This window comes from Triturus cristatus, chromosome 9 (assembly GCF_964204655.1).
Source record: "Triturus cristatus chromosome 9, aTriCri1.1, whole genome shotgun sequence".
In the NCBI taxonomy this organism is placed as follows: Eukaryota; Metazoa; Chordata; class Amphibia; order Caudata; family Salamandridae; genus Triturus; species Triturus cristatus.
In genome coordinates this window covers 729,151,861-729,171,577 of record NC_140592.1, presented here as the reverse complement: position 1 = coordinate 729,171,577, position 19,717 = coordinate 729,151,861, and the positions used below count along the sequence as shown (strand labels likewise).

Genomic DNA, 19,717 nt, shown 5'->3' with positions numbered 1-19,717 from the left:
AGCCGCGGGAAGAATCGTTAAAAAAACCACCAGTCACCCTACCCCCCGCAAAACCAAAACCTCAAACATAAAATTAAGTTCCCAAGTGTCAGATCAATGGAGAATCTCTGACTGCAGGTTAAGGAACCCTCGTGTGTGGATGGAGGCATGATAGGACCGAGGTCCTGGCTCGCACATCCCCCGGATATGCTAAAGAATTTCAGCCAATCCATCTGCTCGGATTAGTGGCCCCGCCTGGGCCAACTGGGCAAGGCTCTCCTGTTGGTATGGTAGAAATATCATGCATGCATGTGTCTATGTATCAAGCCCTGCGGCGCGGTGGAGGGGACAGCCCGCCATCACAAAACCGTGGGCTTTAGCAGATCCCATTCATGTCTATGTGTCGGTGGGAGAACAGCATATGGCATCATGAAAGTTGTAAAAAATCAGCTTGCATGGGTACGGATCCCAAGGGCATTGTGGAGCAAGCAGGTGCATTGCCAGCGTGAGGGTCTGGGTCTCCCCCTTGTGTTAAGGCCTCCGCGGCTGAGTCAAAGTCCCCTCTCCTGATTCGCCTTCCAAGAAGTAAATGTGGCTGCTGCGGCGGAGAAACACAGTCTACTGGTTTCCTCGAGAGCTTGTGGACCACTGCGAATTGGGAGAGCTGGTGATCTGCGTGGTTCATAGTTTGCCCTACGGTTGTTCAGAGTAGTCTGCTGGAAGACCCAGTAGGTCTAGCCTCTACAACAATATAAACAAAATAGCCCTGCACTTTTAGAATAATTAAATCAACATATAAATCATTTTTTGCAATGTATATCGATAACGTGGGCAATTTTCAATAGATGGTCATTTTCCCAAATGAAAGAAGTCGATCAGATCTTGCAATGTTAAAAGTTATCCTTTATTCATGTTCTTTAAAAGAGTTCAAAACCGCCACAGCCAACGCGTTTCGTCCTCAATCGGACTTCTTCGGGGCTGAAAATTAAACAGACAAACACTATTTACAACATTGAATTCAAACAATTAAAAATGTATAAGGACCAGATTTATAGTTATACGAAAAAGAACATTCTATATCAGTTAATTACATTTGGGAAAAACTTTTTTTGTGTTACATCAACAGGCCATGAAAATCATTCAAAACGTGACTCAAGTATATATAGAATTTATAACACTGCCAAAAGAACCAGAAAAAGGAAAAATATTTAGTGAATACATATGATTTTGAAATGGTATAAAACTTTGATAAGGGAGGGGAAAGAAGAAAATAGAAACAAACGGAGGAAAGAGAGACCTCATACTCATAATGGGCAAATTTATGCTGTCAAAAATCCTGCCATGATAATATAACGTCTCATAGCCATCTATTTAAACAAACAAATCAGCACATACCTTAACAACTGAATGAATTAATATTCTTTAAATTTTTGTCAATAAATAGAACACAATCGATCTATAGAAAAGTAATATAAACATATACAGAAATGTCAAATTACAATTTTATATCGCTGAATGACACAAATTTATTTCACAACATTTTCTGACCAATCCTATTTATAAAGGCCTTGTTGCTGCTCATTGTGTATGGCAAGGTGCTTATTTTCCAAATGTATTAATGATGGTCATGAAACTCTAAGTTTAAATATAACAGTATACTACAGATATTAGTTAGGATATATCACCACACTTACTTGAAATTTACATATTCGATTTTAAGGTTGGGGTAATCCTGGAAGGTGAATAGAATCATGTATTAAAAGCATGCTGCTTTATTATAAATTTATTTATATGGAATTAATTTATATCAAATATCAGTGACCGCCCATTCAGGTCAAATATCAATCGATAGTCATTCAAGATATAAGCAAACCCTCTCATGTAAATGTGTTTGCTTTTTAGAAGCTCACCGGCACACATACCATGCTCGAGGCTCCAACCACATCTACAAACAGACTTAACCCAGCGGCCATCTTAAAGTATTTAAGGTTAACCCGAGAGACGTTCACAAAACAAAGACCCGTGTGCAATAATCTACTATATTATATCAGCGTGAAATGTTCACGTATGCAGTATATCTACACTACTCTAGCCCCTCTTTCAAATCCACCACATGCCTCTGTTTGTTGTGGAGTTCAAAGCTTAAGCCAAAGGGGTAAGTCCATCTGTATCTGATCTTATCCTCGCGTAGCTTGGAGGTAATGTGCCGTAATTGTTGCCGCCTCATTAATGTTGCAGGAGCCAAATCTTGGTATATGGTGCAGGAGTAATCCTGAAAGGACACCGTGCCTTTCTTACAGGCTGCAAGAAGTACCGCCTCTTTCACTTTGTAGGAGTGGAACTTCGCGAGAACATCTCTTGGTTGTTGACGTCCTCCTGTCGCCAGAGTTCCGACCCGATGTACTCTCTTGAGCTTGATCTTGAGTGTCTGTGGGTGGAGGATCTCTGCAAAAAGGCCCTTTAGAAAGGCCTCTAGATCTGGCCCCCCCGCCCCCTCCTTAAGGTCGCGAATCCGTATCTTGTCTCGTCGGGCTGTATTTTCCAAATCTTCAGCTTTCAACTGGGTTTGGCAAAGCTGGTCTTGGAGGGCGAGCACAATGTCATGCATCTCGGAGGTGCGCTGATCCGTTTCTTGAGTGCGCGTTTCCAGGTCGATCACTAGTGTCTACGGAGTCCAAGTCTCGCTGAAGATCTGTCATCCGTGTAGTAAGGTCAGACTTCAACTGATCTATGGAGGTCTGGATGTCTTGGCTCACTCTCTGCGCAATTCCGCTTTAAAGTCCCGTAATGAGGACATCAAATCCTCCTTGGTAAGGGCCATCTCGGACGCCTCCCCGTCGTGATTTGAAACCCGGTGTTTGTCTGCTGGGGGAAAGAAGTTCGAGACTTTATTAGTCACTCTGGGTATCGTCCTCTTTGGCGGCACAGGAGCTGACCCCGCCTGGCGTCTTCTGATGAGGCTGGAGAGGATTGACACAATGGATCGTGATGGCACCCGGGCTCAGGGAAGCACAACTGCCGTGACTGACCAGGCTCTGTGGCACCGTGGACACCCCAGGGCGGTTGTCCGTATTGTAGCTGAAAGTCGGTGTAGACAGCAAGTTAGGAGCGGTGGGGTCTCATCACACGCTCCACATGGCCGGAAGTGACAGGGATGAGATGGATTCCAGTTGACCTACGTTCCTCAGGCTTGGTTCAGGCCTCAGGTGCAGGTCTCCCTGGAGGGATGACAGGTACGTCCTCGTTTAGGGCCTGCATTGGTACGGTTTCCAGTCAGCACTCGCCCACCAGCCGTCTCAAATGACCCCTTCTGAAGGCGAGGGGTAGAATAGTTGCTGCCCCCTAGGCTGAAGCTGACTCCGAAATGGCTCCTGTGACCGTGTTGGCCACCAATTTAAGGTCAGGCACAACGTGGCAGGAGATCTCAAGACGCTCCCCTCCGTATTTCCTCCCTCCACATGAAGCGTTTCCACGGGCTATCATCCCCGCCCGAGTGTACATCTCCCTGGGGGGCCGCAGAATGACTGCACTGTCCCACTCCTGCACCCGCCCGGGGATCGGGAATCCGGTGTAGCGTCACCCTTGTTGCCGGGCTCCCAGGCAGTCCGCTCACCCTACCCCCGGTGTACAGCAGCGGGAGTCCGTCCGAGATCGGGTAGAACAGCTGAAGGTCTCTACCGGGAGCGCACTCGTCACGGCTCACTGTCGCCGGCGCTGGGGACACTGATGGGCGCCATGTTGCCCCGAGCCCAGGCCTCCGCGCAAGATCGCAGTGTGGTGTTCAGGAGCGATACTGAGGTTCGATCAACGGATCCTCTGCCGCTCCATACCCCCAGACATCACAGGTTCGCTTTCGGCTTAGGTATGGCAGCAATTTCCAGCATTTCCAGGTCCGGAGTAGTAGCAGAGCTCGGGAGCCGAAATGGATTACATCCGTTCGGCCATCTTGGCCGGCCACGACCAGTGATTTTTTTAATGTTTCATCGTTTGACTGTAAATGACGGTTGAATGTGAATCTTCACTTTTGGCACTAAAATAAGAGTGTTTAGAGTCATTTTCGTGCACGAAATCAGCCAAAATACACAGTTCTGAGTAGTATGAAAAGTCTATAAAAATAGCGAATTTTCACTAGGAGGCCTTAAAAAAGTGGCTATTGAACATGGGGCTGAATACAATTAAATTTTTTTATCATTTTTCTTACAGTCTAAAAAATCCATTTTCTAATAAAAAAAACGATGACCCCGGACAGGAGGAACTTTCTCTGAATGGTCAGTAATTATGAGTTTTTGAATGTTCAATTTTTTGACAAGTGATTGACTGTTGGGTGGGAATCTTCAATTTTGGAACTAAAATATGTGTGTTTAGAGTCATTTGTATGCTCAAAATCAGGCAAAATACATGCTTGTGAAAACGAAGTCTAAAAAAAAATTACTTTTGGTTACTCGGAGGCCTTAAAAAGTGGATATTCAACAATATGCTTGATACAATGGACATTTTGAATCATTTTTTATACAGTCTAAAAAAAATCGATTCTCTGATGAAAAATGATGACTCTCACCTGAAGAACTTTCTCCGAATGGACAGCTATATGGTGGTTTTTGAATCTTTATTCATTTGACTTTAAATGACTGTTGAATGTGAATCTTTAAACACACTTATTTTAGTTTCAAAAGTAGAGTCATTTTCATGCTTGAAGTCGGGTCAAATACATGCTTCTGAGTAGGAGGAAACATCTAATAAAATAGCAATTTTGGTCACTGGGAGGCCTTAAAAAGAGGTTATTCAACATGAGGCTTGATACAGTTGACATTTTCAATAATTTTTCGTACAGTCGAAAAAATCAATTTTATTATGAAAAACGATGACCTGAGGAACCTTCTCTAAATGGTCAGTAATGGTGATTTTTTTAATGTTTAATCTTGTGACTGTAAATGATTGTTGAATGTGAATCTTCACTTTTGGAGCTTAAATAAGTGTGTTTAGAGTCATTTTAATGCTTGAAATCAGGGAAAATACTAGCTTAAGAGTAGGAGGAAAAGTCTACAAGAATGGCAATTTTGGTCACTGGGAGGCCTTAAAAAATGGTTCTTCAACACGAGGCTCATTACAAATGACATTTTGAATTTTTTGTACAGTCCCAAAAATCAATTTTCTGATGAAAAACGATGACCCCGGACCTGAGAAAATTTCTCCAAATGGTCAGTAATGGTGACTTTTTGTTTAATCTTTTGACTGTAAATAATGGTTGAATGTGAATCTTCACTTTTGGCACTAAAATAAGAGGGTTTAGAGTAATTTTCGTGCACGAAATCAGCCAAAATACACAGTTCTGAGAAGTATGAAAAGTCTATAAAAATAGCAAATTTGGGGGGGCGTGGCTTAGCCGTCCAGCATGGCGGACATGCTTTAGCACAGCTCCGACAGCCTGCCTGCTAATAATCCTCCATTTATCCTGTTTTTGAGCATGCAGCCTTGTCCCTCTGAGCTCCTTTACGTCTTGTGATCGCATTTCATGGCCGTGGTGTCCTCTCCGGGCCCGCTTTGTCTGGATTGCGGTGTGACGGCCTGGCAGAGGTGGCAGCCTGGTGCTTGGACGCTGTGCCTGCCTTGCCGGCACTCATTTATCGGATTGTGTGCCCTCCCGCCTCGGAGCCTGGGATTATGTTAAGCTGGCGGAGGGTAGTGGCCGTCGACCCCTAACACCCGTCCGGCTGTGCCCCCGAGGTGGAAGCCTGTCAACGTGGTGGCCTAGTGAATGCAGATTACGCACCTACCTGGTGGGCGCCTGTCGCTGTATCCTGCTTGAGACTCGGTGCAGCGGGTTCGGCTGCTGCTCTGGGTGGCTGAGCTCGGTTAAACCTCATGGGAGCGTGACCGGGACATCGAGCTGCCCCGTATTGCTTCAGGATCCCTGCGGTGATGGACCTGCCTGCCTAGGGGCATATCCGAAGACGCCTGTGCCTGCCAAGTGAAGCCGCGAGTGTTGATGCGGGAGCCCCGACCCTGGTGGACGGATCGAGCCTGGGAGTCCTGGCCCCACTCTGGTATTGCCGTGGACACGGTGTTTGTCAGATGGGTGCGGCAGTGGGGTCTACCATCTCAGGCTGTGTGGTTGTGACTGCGCGATCGGGAGTGGTGGGACGGACCTGTTGGCGTTCTAGCCTGTCCTCACCTGGTGGCCTGCTGCAGTGTAGGCGGGTGCCGTGTGGACTCCGGGGTCTCAGCTGCAGATCCTGTTGTCTGGACCGGATTTTGCTTGGGGCTGGAGGTGTGGACTCCAGGCCTCTACCTGTATACGCCCTGAAGGGAACAGCTCCCTACGCAACATCTGTGACATTGGGGCTGTCCTATGGAGTTTGGGTCTCCCTGAGGTCCTTGCCTTGCCGAATAAGCGGCTGTTGCTGTCCGCTTCCACTGTGCCTTCGAGGACTCACCTGGTTGGTGGAGCGGGCCACTGATGCTGCCCGACCCATTGCTCCCCCTCATCAGCCTGTGTGCTGCTTTGTTGCTCTTATCCTGGGTGATGTGTATGACACCGGCGACTGGGGGATACTGCCTTACAGATTCTACACCTACTGCAGCTTGGATCAGGAGTTGTGCCCAGACACCTATTGGGGGCGGCTGGGGTGCCTGGCTCATGGAGGCGGCCAAGCGCAGGTCTGGTGCGGCTTGTGGGTACAGGTGCCCCGCCTGGTCCTCTTTTCCCCCCGTCATGGACGATACTCCTGACTCACAGTGCCCGTGACCCTTGGCATACCCGGTGGGTGATTGTAGCATCCGGACGGCTGGACCGCTCTCTTGATCCCGTGAAACCCTATCATGGCTGAGGTTAAGCAGCCTGGCACGTCTGCCAAGCAATGTACCTTGGACAAGTATATTGGAGCTGCAGCCTCGGTATCGTCACTGGGGGGTCCGGAGACCCAGATGCCGGACAACGCAGCGCTGCTGGCTGTGATCACGTTGGAGGCCAAGATAGGTGCAGTGGGCGCAGATGGCAAGATCTCGTTAACGCTGTGCAACGTGTTATGGAGGTGGAATCCTGCATATCCGGTGTGGAGGACACAGTGGACACGCTGACGAAGAAGGTGTCTACCCTTGAATCCCTACGCGGGCCTGGCAACGCGGGTCGAGGATGCAGAGGGGCGGGCTTGCCGCAATAATCTTTGCTTTATTGGATTTCCGGAGGGGTGTGAGGGAAATGATGTGGTGGATTTCCTCGCCACGTGGCTCAAGGGTTGGCTCGCACCCGACTCGCTCTCCAGATGCTTTGTCCTGGAGCGTGTTCACTGTGCACTGCTGCAGAAACTCCCGCTGGCGCCCGTCCCATCATCGCCCGTCTCCTTAACTACCAAGACAGAGATGTAATCCATCAACAGGCGAGAGCAAAAGACTCTTCTCTATGACTCGCAACGTATTCTCATATTCCTGGACTATACCAGTCTCGTGCAGCAGCGCAGACAGTCCTTCCTGGAGTCTAATGCTCGCCTTCGAGGTCTCAAGCTTCCGTACTCCCTACGCTACCCGGCCCACCTGCGGGTGGTATACAAATCACGCACCCACTTTTTTGAGTCCCCAGAGGTGGTGTTCCGGCGGCTTGAGGAGACGGTCCAGCTTTAGCCCCACACGCCGCCCAGGATTGACTCAGACTCTTCATCCAGTGGACCCAGGCGTGGCCCCCTGGAGGAGCATGGTGGGCAGCGATGTCGATCACGATCCAAGACTCGCAGCAAATCCAATAAGAGACTCCCCTCAAGATCAACCAGAATTCTCAGCGTCCTGAAAGATGTAGCTTCCAGAACTGTAACCATTCATGTCACATATTGTATATTTCCTTGCAGGCTTGCATTGTCTCAAGAGTTCCTGACCCTCTGTTTTTTTTTATGGGCAGGTGACTTGTACAGGAGATCCATTGGCTGCTCCTTGCTGCTACCCCCATTGGGGCTCTGGCCTGGACCATGCAGCGACAGATAATTCTATGTTTCTGAGGTATTGGGGTGGGGGGTGGTTGGGGACTTCATGCAGGGTTGTTTGTTGCCTTTGGTTAATGCCACTGTGTTCTCTGCTATGTGCGATTCTGTCGGTATCATTGCCACTCAACTTGTTATTTACGTATTAATACGCCTATGCTGTTCATGTCACGAGTGTTAGGTGGGGTCGGGAGTAGAGAGCTCCGAGTCCTTATCGAGCAGGCCGTTCGTGGTCCAGCTAAGATTAAGCATGGAGCCGTGCTGCACCAAGCTAAGAGCCACAGGGCGGGCATCCTCTTCCTGCAGGAGACCCACTTATCGGGTACTAAGACGTCTTGTTTGGGGAGGTTTGGATTTGCACATACCTATCATGCTGGATTCACTAGGGGCTCCCGAGGAGTTGCACTTCTAATACACCGCGGTGTCCCCTTTGTTCACAGTAGGACATGATCGGACCCCCAATGTAGATTTGTTATAATATACGGATCACTATATGGCGAACCCATTATTCTGGGTAGTATTTATGCCCCCACCTCTCGCGGTCCTTTGTTGAAAAATTGACGACACTCTGGCCCGAACTCCCGTCGGGGTTAACCCTGGTTGGAGGAGACTGGAACAATGTTCTGTCCCCTTCACAAGATAGGTGGCGTGCCATGGCTCGAATAGTGGGGACCCAGGATTCTAAACTATTACCCCTAGTTCAGGGATTGGGATGGGTGGACTCGTGGAGGACTCTGCATCCCACTACATGTGTGTACAAATATTTCTCCAGAGCCCATGAGTCCTTCTCACAGCTAGACTACCTTTTTCTCTCAGGGGCATACACCCATAGACTGCTCGCAGCTGACATTCTCCCTCTGGGCTTATCAGATCATTCGCCGATTTTCCTTCTCTTGTCATTAGATCCCAGGCGCTCCCAGTTTCGGTGGAGCTTGTCGCCATGGCTGTTACGAGACGAGGAATATAGAACACATATTCATACATCTCTCGCAGACTACCTTTCATTAAACACGGGCTCAGTGGATTCTCCAGTTTTTTTATGGGAGGCGTTGGAACCCACTCTCAGGGGTGTAGACATTGCCTTTTGTATTGCAAACCATCGGCAGCGCCGCGACAAACTAATACAACTAGAGGCCTAGTTATTTGACCTGAAACGTGCGCGTAGGGACCCAGAGGTAGGAGTTGCGCGCTGACAACTGGTGATTGTACAGCAGACATACGCCAGAGAACTTCTAAATGTAGCCCGGCTATACTGGCTCACCACCCGTAGCCGGATATACCAGTGGGGGGACAAATCTAGTTCCCTGTTGCATCGTCTGTGTCAACAGATGCTCCCATGCATATGCGGCCCCGATGAGACTGTCTTACGGACCCTTCAGTCATTGCTGTTTTGCTTTCTACTTCACAGACTTGTATGCTCTGCATGAGACTCTGCCCACGGCACTCGATCAGAAATTTATAGACGACTTCCTCTCCGGGCCCTATCCGATACGGTGCGGGACACGTTAGATGCTCCCTTGTCCAAGGACAAACTGTTGACTGTGCTGCTTAGCATGCAGGCGGGCAGGGCACCTGGTCCGAATGGCTTCCCTTGCGAGTTTTTCCCCACATACCATCCACAGCTATTAAAACCCTACCTGGGGGCTCTTGATGCTTCCAGGGAGTGCCGTAGTTTCCAACTGGATTGGCGGCACGCTGAAATTGTTGTGTTATTATTATTCTTAGGAGATTTGTAGAGCGCATGGCTGCCCTGAGGCTTCTCAGCGCTGCATGATCAGTTATCCTACTCAGTTTCTGTGACTTCAAGACCTGGCTGTTCAAGCAATATCTCTAGCTCTTTTCGAAACTGTAATTCCCGGTCTATCAGTCTGTATTCCAACGGCAGGGAATTCCAGAGTTTGGGAGCCAGATGGGATAAGGATCTTCCTCCCCATCGCTCCCTCGTGGCCTTTGTTTGTATTAAGCGTCCCTCTGTGCTGGATCGTAGCCATCTATTTGGGATATAAGGAGAAATTAACTTCCTGATTTTTTCCGGACCTTTATTATAGCATGGTCTGTGAGTGATGATCAAGACTTTAAATGTTTTTCTTGCTTCTAGTGGAAGCCAATGGAGATCCTCTAGGTGGTGTATTACTGATTCCCGTGTGGGAACGTTACAAAGCCGCCTAGTGGCAGCATTCTGTGTTATCTGCAGTCTGTGCATGACATATTTTGGAGCCCCCAAGAACAGTGAGTTTCCATAGTCTAGTCGAGATGTGACCACAGAATGGACCACCGTCTTCCTGAGCTGTATTGGCACCCTATCCAGGATTTTCCGTATGCTTCTCAGTAGTCCAAAACAGGTTGTGGCAACCTTCTTGGCCTGTGTCACCATGCAGAGGTCTGTTTCTAACCAAAATCCTAGGCTTTTTAATATTTCTGTAGGTGGATTACCTAGGTAGGCAGGGCAGTCTATGATGGGCCTGGGTATTGATTTGCTTCCGAGACATAATATCTCAGTTTTCTCCCCATTCAACTTTAGACAGCTTCTCGTCATCCACTTTTGGACTCTTAGCAAGTAGGAGGACAGTTTCTCCCCGTCTCTACTATTTTTTGGGTCCATGGAGATAACCAGATGTGTGTCGTCAGCATATGAGGTCATGGATATGTCAAATTCCTGTACAATCTTGGCAAGGGGCTCCATGTACACATTAAAAAGGGTCGGACTCAATGCTGATCCCTGTGGAACACTGCATTTCAGCAGCATGGTTGTGTAGAGAGTGGAATTTCTGTACTTGGAATGTTCATTTATGCAAAAAAAATGGTTGTCTTCAGACTGCTAAGCCCTGAATTCCAATATTTGAAAGCTTTCTGCGTAGTATTTGATGGTCTACCATACCAAATGCGGCGCTCAAATCAAGCAAGAGCAGGACTGCTGATTTTCCCTGGTCTAGTGATCGTCTCAGATCTTCTACCACTACCAGCAGGGCAGATTCCGTGCTGTGTTGTGATCTGAAGCCCATCTGAGTGGGGTGAAGGCAATGGTTGATCTCTAGAAATTGACAGATTTCTGTTGACGTGTTTTTCTAGCAACTTGCCTACAAATGGTAGCTGGGACGAAAGTTCCCCAATTGCCCTCTATCTGCATTGGCTTTTTTTCAGCAGGGGCTTTATCACTGCATGTTTTCAAGCCCCTGTGACTTCGCCCAGCTCTAGGATTCATAACCATCATTAGATTTGTTGCAATGATGGATGTTACTGTTCTGAGTATTTGTGGGGGGGGCTGGATCCAGAGGTGCACCGAACTTCACCTTCTCCATCAAAGCTTCTATGTCCTCCTGTTCTATAGGTGGGGATTTAGTAATAGCATCTTGTGGGGGAAGTATTTCCAGATTTTCTTCCCCTCCTAATACTAAGGGAGATATTAAATCAAAGCTACTGTAGATATGTCACTTTAGAGAGGAAGTATGTGGCCAGGTCATTACACCTCTCCTCTGAAGTTTCGGTATGACCAGTATCAGTAATTGGATTAGCCAAGGTCTTTATTACTTGGAACAGTTCCTTTGAGGAAAAAATCACTGGGGCTCAGAATTCCTCAAAGAACTTAGCTTGACTCATTTTAATATTATTATGATAATTTCTGATAGTTTTTTATACTCTGTTTTGAGTAGAGGATCGTACGTTTTTCTCCACTCCCTTTCGAGCTTTTTGCATTTTTTCTTTAATTCTAGCAGCTGGGAATTGAACCACCCTTCTGCTCTAGTTCTAGCTTTGTGCTTTAGTGCGACCTTGGGGGCCACAAGATCCAGGAATTGAGTAATCCACGATGCCCATCTTGAGTATCCCTCTTCAGCTGACCCTGGCTCTTCAGTGCCCGGGTTTGCAATGTTGGTTAGGACATCCCCCTATGTTGAATGATTGATCTTGGCCCAGCACCTTTTGCTTGTCGTTTCCATGGAGAAATCTTCCCTGTCCTCCCTTCCGTATCTCAAAAGGGATAAAATGATGGTCTGACCATGCGACCGGTATTGGTGTGGCCACTTTCATATCCGGGTTATTAGAAATTACCACATCCAGGGTGTGTTCCTTGTCATGTGTGGCCGTTGTTACTAGCTGGGTCAGTTGTAAGCTTTCCAGTTCTGACAATAGTTTTTTTATACTTGGATGGCTGTTATTTTCCATGTGCAGGTTTAGATCCCCCAGTATAGTAATGTGGGATTTTTATAGTAGAAGGCTGGCCAACACTTCAGGCAGTTCTTCTAGAAACTCACCAGAAGGACCTGGTGGGCAATAGATTAAGAGGCCTGATAGGTTCGGAGATAACAGGATTGAAGAAGAGAGACATTCACATCCTTTCAAGGCCAGTGACTCTGTAGTTCACTTGTACCCCTTCTTTAAAAGAATGACTAAGCCCCCCCCCCCCCCCCCCCCCCCCTAGCTGGCCTGTCCTGCCCAGCCTATGTATCTCACAGTCTACGGGCAGTGCCATAACTATGTCTGGTGAAAAATTCTCCTTGATCCAACTTTCTGTTAAAAACAGAGCATCTATTTTAGTGTCCTCTATTAGTAGTCGGAGTTCAGTTGTGTGTCTGGGCAGCAATCTACTGTTAATAAAATAATGAATAGGTCCAAAAGCCCACAGGAATGGAAATTAGGGCTGATTGTTTTTCATCTCTATCCTGTAAGGTGCCTTCCGACGTTGTATACAGTGCCGACAGTTCTTTACTATTGCTGTAGCGTTTGTAAAATTATTCCCTCTGTCCCTATCATAGCTATACAGTTTCTCTCTGGTATATACAATTCGGGTAATTTGTGCATGGGTCCTGGCCCTGGTACAAGCTGGGCGCGGATGGGCACAGACGGGCTTGCCTTTGGCGTGCCAGCGGCGCGTCCGCTTCGCGTCTGGCAGAGCATCGAGCTTTATGTGCTCTCCCCGGAAGTGGCAATCAACTAGAGTGCCACCACTCTACTCCGAAGATGGCGTCCACCCTAGTCTCAAGATTAACCCAGCACTCCCTCCGCACAGACAAGAGCCCCCGCAGCGGTTCGAGGAGTGAGAGACAGGTACTGTTTTTTAGCAGCGCTACAATTTACAAGTTAAAACATTTAAAGCTGAAGCTGGGTCGCCCCCCGGAACAATTCTCGTCCTTCTGCCAGATCTCATTACTCAATGTGGAAGCCAAACTCTTGGCTAAGATAATTGCCAATCGCTTGGTCCCACACATTACAGACTTGGTCCATCCTGATCAGGCAGGCTTTATGCCTGGCTGTGCCACACGGCATAATGTTAGTCGGGCACATAATGCTATTGCCGCGGTCGATAAACTTAGGTCCAGCTAAGGGAGTCAAAGGCCTTATTCATGTCAGGAGCCCTGCCGCGCATTTCCTGGCTATCGCTTTGCTTGGTCATCTTAACATTGGCCCCCGGCTACTGACTCTTATTCGTCTATTGTATACAGATATAACCGCTTCGCTCCGGGTGGCCAACTCAACATGCAGACACTTTCCTATTGGGCGGGGGACACGCCAGGGCTGTCTGCTCTCCCCCTATATCTTCGCACTCACCACGGAGCCCTTAGCAGCTTGGATTCGAATAGACGCACAGATGTGTGGCTTTGAATGGGCACCGGGAATCTCTGATCGCATAGCGCTCTATGCGGATGACATCTTGTTTTTTCTGATGAATCTTGACCGGACTGGTCCACGCCTTCTTCACATTATGCAAATCTTTGGCCAGACCTCTGGTCTATACATGAATCGGGGAAATTCATTTCTATGGCCGCTGCGGGGTGGGGATCGAATGAGCGACTGGTCACGGGAAGTAGTAGTGGTTCCAGATGGCTTCAAATATTTGGCCATTTTTCTCTCCGCGTCCCAGTTAGTGGGGTGGAACAAAAACCTTGCCCCCCTATGGACACAGGTGTGTGGTCTAATCTGCCCTTGTCTCTCTTTGGCAGATCCACCATCTTCAAAATGGTTTCCCTACCCCACCATATTTATCAATTACAAAATCACCCCTATCCAATCAAACATACGTGATTTTGCCAGCTAAACTCTATCCTTGCCCGGTTTCTCTTGGGGGTGGCGCGTCACGGGTTGCGCTGAGGACATGTTTCCAGTCTACTTACTCCGGCGGAGTGACTACCCCGGATGTTCACGCGTATTGCATGGCCTCACACCTCCTTGTCCTCAACTACTGGTGGTACGGCAATCGTGGAGACCCAGCGCACGCTGTAGAACACTGATTGCTGGGAGACAATGCTATTCACATGGTTCTCTATACAAGGGCACTGCTTAAGGTGTTACCACCTGCCACCGTCACGATCTTTCGGATTTGGAGGGCTGCGTTCTGCCAGATGGGTTGGTGGGGGAGACTCACCAGGGAAACTCCACTATGAAATAATGAGCAGCTGCCACAGCTGGTGCGATTGCCCAGTTTTCGGGGCTGGGAAGCCTTTGGGATGGACAGGGTGGGGGCAGTTGTACGTGGCTGCACTCTTAAATCCTCTCTCGACATACAAACGGAATACGATATGCCCCGCACGCAATTCTACAGCTATCTACAATTCAGACATGCTTTTACCCCTACATATCCCGCCTAATTGAAATACCCGAGTGTAACCCCGTTGAGGCTAAAGTTTTTATGGGTGAGTTAGAAGATCATAAGATAACCTAAATATACTGTATACTTTTATCAATAACACACCCACCACCTTACATAAAACAAGAGAGGCGTGGCAGCAGGATTTGGGACCGCTAGCGGAAGATGACTGGGTGGAGGCCCTGGAGTCTCCACGCAGTGCAGTGATCGCGGACCGCCTGCGCCTTATCCAGTTTAAGTCTCTCCACAGAGCTTATCATACCAGGCATAGATTGTGGTGGGCTGGGCTAATTGCATCCCCGCATTGTTTACACTGTGGGTCCATGGAGGGTACTTTCTTACATACGGTGTGGTCTTGCCCTACACTATCGAGATTCTGGAAGGGAGTGTTCACCTCTCTATCTGAAGTACTGGGGTTGGATGTCCCCTCCTCCCCGAGGCTGGCCATGCTACATATTACCGAAGACCTGGGTGGCAATAGGTACAAGCATCATCTTTTATTTCGCCCCTCCCCGCTGCCGAGAGAGACGCTGGGCTGACCGGCGTCGGGGAATGGTGAATACTGAAGAGCTTTTCAGCGAGTAGCACGCTACCCCAGTAGGGTGAGCCTGGGATTGCTGCTGGTAGGAGTAAGCTCACGAGAGAGCAGAGACCACGAGGGGCTGCTGCAAAACCGGAGCGCGGAGACGTGGAGTGAGTGAGTTCTCCAGGGAGCAGGCACCAGGGGAGGCTGCTGCAGAAGACCAGCGGCTCGGACTTGTGAAGTGAGGGAGTTTCCGAGCCAGCAGGCACCAGGTGAGGCTGCTGCAGACCCGGTGCTCGGACTTGTGGAGTGAGTGAGCTCACGAGAGAGCAGAGATAACGAGGGGCTGCTTCAAAGCCGGAGCTCGGAGACGTGGTCTGAGTGAGTTCTTTTCGATGTGATGAGTAATGGCGTTTGTTGCTCTGCTCCGTCCAGCCCTGCACTGAAACACGGCGCACAGCACTAGTGAACCAATACGGAGGCAGGCACGCGTGTAAACGTACAGCAGCACCTCACAGGCTGGCCACAGAGGTGCATTTGAGGGACATCACATCACCGCAGGAGTAACCATTTTGCTTCCACTTGTGTTTTTTTGCTCATTGTGCCGGGCAGGATTTTTAAGAGCACCGGTTTACCTTAACTCTCGTTATCAGGGCTTTCGTGGTGAAAAGTGGAGCAGGCGCAGCACTTTTGTTACTTTGAGCCTACACTGTTGTACTTACCACTGCCTGTGTCCTCTTTCGTCCTCTGGGTCTGGTGTGGCGCCGTGCTCCCTGTCCAAGTGTCGCCGCTTCTGCCTGTGTGGAGCCGCTGTGCGGAGACTGACTTCATTCCCCAGCGGCCTTAGCGGCGGACCCGGAAGCCGCCGGACGCTGTTTCGCGCCTGGAGGCGCTTAAATTTGAACGCTTACACCGCATTGCGGGACGCGCGCGTGGACGCGCCGGGCTAAGCCCGGGCAAAGGGCGGGCCCTCTTGACTCTTGCTGGTACTGTTCTTGTGTGGTTGCTACTAATAGTGGCCATTGTACGTTTTGTGCTTTTTATTGTCATTTTATTGTTGCGTCTAAGCACTTGTACATTTGATTCATAGGGGTTGTGTATTGTTACTTTTATTATCATGACCAACAAATCTAGTAAGGGTACCCTTGACGGTTATCTATTGAAAGTTAATTCTGGGTTAGACCGAGAAATTACCCTTGCCGAATTAAGGGCAAGGCGTCGTAGTTCCATAGAGCATATAAAAAATATGTCCTTAACCTCAACCTCTCCCCATGATGTAACTTCATCTGATAAAAGTGCCCTCTCCCACCATGATGATATTTCATATCTTCCGGACAACAACTACTTTTTATCGCTCCCTGGTAACTCAATTATGGTTGATTCATCTAAAGATCTGTCTTCTCCTATTTTATCTTCTCCTACTGAGATAATTAGTGAACCAACTGCATTGAAGGATTTACAAGTAATGGCACCTTTATCTCAAAATGTTATTTCCCCTGGGGTACCTAAATCATCTGGCCCATTACCTAGGAAAAGGAGGAAGCTGGATTCTGAGGTCCATAAAAATAAAAATAGAAATATATCCAGCTATGAATCTGTCTTGGCTCACACTGACAAAGGCCCCATCAATGGTACCAATAACTTATCCCTCCCTGGTACCTTGGTATCCTGTTCTGTAAATGACATTACGATTGAGGAATTAATGGGTAACATAGACAAATTATTCAAAACTCACATGCTACCAAATGTTGACAGTTTAAAAAGCATTGAAAAAAGGCTGGCGAAAGTTGAATCTATAATGGGTGGTAAAGGGGACTCATGTAAGAATTCTGTAAAGCCAACAATGCCGCCTATTTCTGTCTCTGTTCCTGCCGTATCGCCTTCTACTCTACCTCTACATCAGAAAGCTATTCAAGGTGACTGCAGTACAAATAATGTAATGAATAATCACGCAGGAAGAGTTAATATTCCTAAGTCAATCCAGTCAAACAAGGATAGAGCTTGCCGAGGAGGAAATACTCCACCACAAGGGGATGCATTGCTGGATAGAAAGACCTGCAACTTGGTTCCTATGGCTAAGATGCGTGGATCTTTCTCTATTAATCTTCCACCAGAAGCTGTTCCTCTTGTAGTGGTGCTTGCGGGTGTTCCCACCTTGAAGGATGAAGCTATAGAGGGATATTCACAACCAAAGAACAAGGTTATCCATTGGTTAGGACAAAACCGCCCTCTCCCCTCGTATATTAACGGGGACATTTTACACGTTAGGCGTCTACCATGGCTGGGGAATACTCCAAAAAACATAAATGGGGACATTATTCTGATCAACTTTAGGGACCCCAGAGCCATCAATCACATCTTAAACTGGCATACAAATCATAGGAGCTCCTTTATTACTACTTGGGAATTAACTTATTTTTTCCCTAGACCTAGGTCAGTTTCCACCTCTAATTTTGGGGCTCCACGTTGCACTCAATCTAATGCTTTGATTTCAACGAGAAATCGTTTTGAGGTGTTAGCTAACCTCGAAGATGTAGATTGACTTAATAACAACCAGGCCATGTTAATAAGTCCCTTTGAGCCATTGTCTGACCCATCTCCTTTTATCAATGAGATAAGAAATCCACAACAGGAAGTAATTTCAGATAATTGTTCTAAGTATTCAACTGTCCCCGATCTTCTATTAACAGCTAATTGCCCGATTTACCCCCAGGGAATTACGGGGAGTTTATTTTCTTGGAATACGCCGGGCTGACTTCCAAATTGGAATCCGTAGATTGGATATGTTTTGTTAATAACTATGATCTATGCATATTCCAGGAAACTTGGTCATGTGAACCCTGCTTTGTTCAGGGATATCTGAATTACTCCGTGCCGGCTTCAAAGGGCCCTAGGGGAAGACCCATGGGAGGCCTAACAATATGGGTTCGCCAGTGTTTAAAGCTGGTTATTAAAGTTGTTGATACCAAAAACCAAGATATCCAATTAATCAGATTGGATCTAGATAAATTAGGTAGATTGGATATCTATAATGTTTATGTTCGGAGCAATAAGGGGGAGGTCTGATGTTCTAGTTGCTCTAACCACTCTGCTTGACACCCACTCTCTAAATAATAATATTGTCATAGCGGGTGATTTTAATAGAACATTTGAACCCTTAATTAATGACGATGATTTATTCGGTGATGAGGAGGATCGACAATGGGGTGTTCCTAAGCTTGAGCTCCCACCGGTTGTGTGGTGGACAGCCGATGTTATTGGCCTAAATAATATATGTTATGAAAAGGGCTTAAGAGCCCTAAATGGTAGGACTAGTGGCGACAGGAATGGGTCAAGTACATTTGACAATGGCCGACATAACAGTAGAATTGATTATGTGTTATGTAGTTTAAAATTATGGCCTTTGATTTGTGACATGGAGGTTGTAGGAAGGATCGAGAGTGATCATAATCCCCTGTGCACCATCCACAAATTGTGGTCCTATACCATCTTATCTCCACGTTTTTCTACGACTGTTCCTCCCCGGATTGTTCCTACAAATGACATGCGGAGATTAGGGTGGGAAAACGTAGCAATTGACCACCAGGCCATTGCTGAGATCAATGGCCAGGTGGACATAGCAATATCAGCTATAGAGCCCCTTAACCCACTTAGCTCTGGCTTAGATAAGGTTGAAGGATTACATAACTCTCTCTTTTGTGTAATCAAGGAGTATTTCCTTAAACCCGTGAAAAACAAAGGTAATAGAGTCCCTAAGCCTGCTAAGTGGTATAACGAACAATGTAGGGAAGCACGATTAGCTTTAGGTGCAGCTATCAAGGGGGGGCAATCCTCTTCAATTCAAGCCGCTAGAAAGAACTATAAAACCAGTATATCAAAGGCTAAAAAGGCTTGGGATGAACACCACTGGACTGAGCTAAAGGCAGCCAGTGACAGTAGGGACTCCCGGCTATTTTGGCACATTGTTAGATGGGGAAAACCTGGCTCTCCCGAGTGCCTACATAACAATGTGCCTGAAGAAGAATGGATAAAAAATTTTAAAAACCAGTATGCTGCACCAAATAATGATAACATGGCCCAGGAATTCAGTGTAGACCTCCCTAAAGTGAATCTTTTTGGTATAGCTGAAATTTTATCGGCCCTGAATACGGTTGCCTGTGGGCGTGCCCCTGGTCTTGATGGTGTGCCAGCCGATCTATTTTTAAATGACAAGGAGCGCTGGTGCCAGTATATCCATCTTCGTATTAATGCCATTGCTTTGGGTGCTGCGGTACCAAAATCCTGGCAGGGTGCAGTTATCATCCCCATCTTTAAGAAAGGTGACCGATCCCTTCCGGGTAATTACAGGCCAATAAGCCTCATAGACACCATTCAAAAGGTCGTGGGACGTGTGATCGTCAATAGGCTCCTGGATTGGGCGGATGAGACTAATGCTCTTTCATCATTCCAGGCTGCTTTCGACGGTCCACAAGCACGGTGGATCAGATTTTCCGTTTCACCCTGTTACAATGGAAGACGGTGGTGTTGGGCAAAGGAAGCTTGTATGCGGCCTTTGTCGATCTACGGGCCGCTTTCGATCTTGTCCCCCGATCTAAGCTTTGGATGGCCCTAAACAAGCAGGGTCTTCCTAGCGATCTATTATCTCTGATAATGAGGCTACACGAATCT

General features: G+C 47.6%; 1 long non-coding RNA gene across 2 annotated transcripts in view; it reads right to left on the bottom strand.

Annotated features, from left to right (window-relative positions):
• Positions 1-861: 861 nt before the first annotated feature.
• The window catches only part of LOC146798622 (uncharacterized), a 65,053-nt gene continuing 46,197 nt past the window's right edge, over positions 862-19,717 (bottom strand). For both annotated transcript variants that reach the window (XR_014969195.1, XR_014969194.1), the window contains one exon: positions 862-957. This is a non-coding gene — a long non-coding RNA (uncharacterized LOC146798622). The remainder of the gene's footprint in view (positions 958-19,717) is intronic.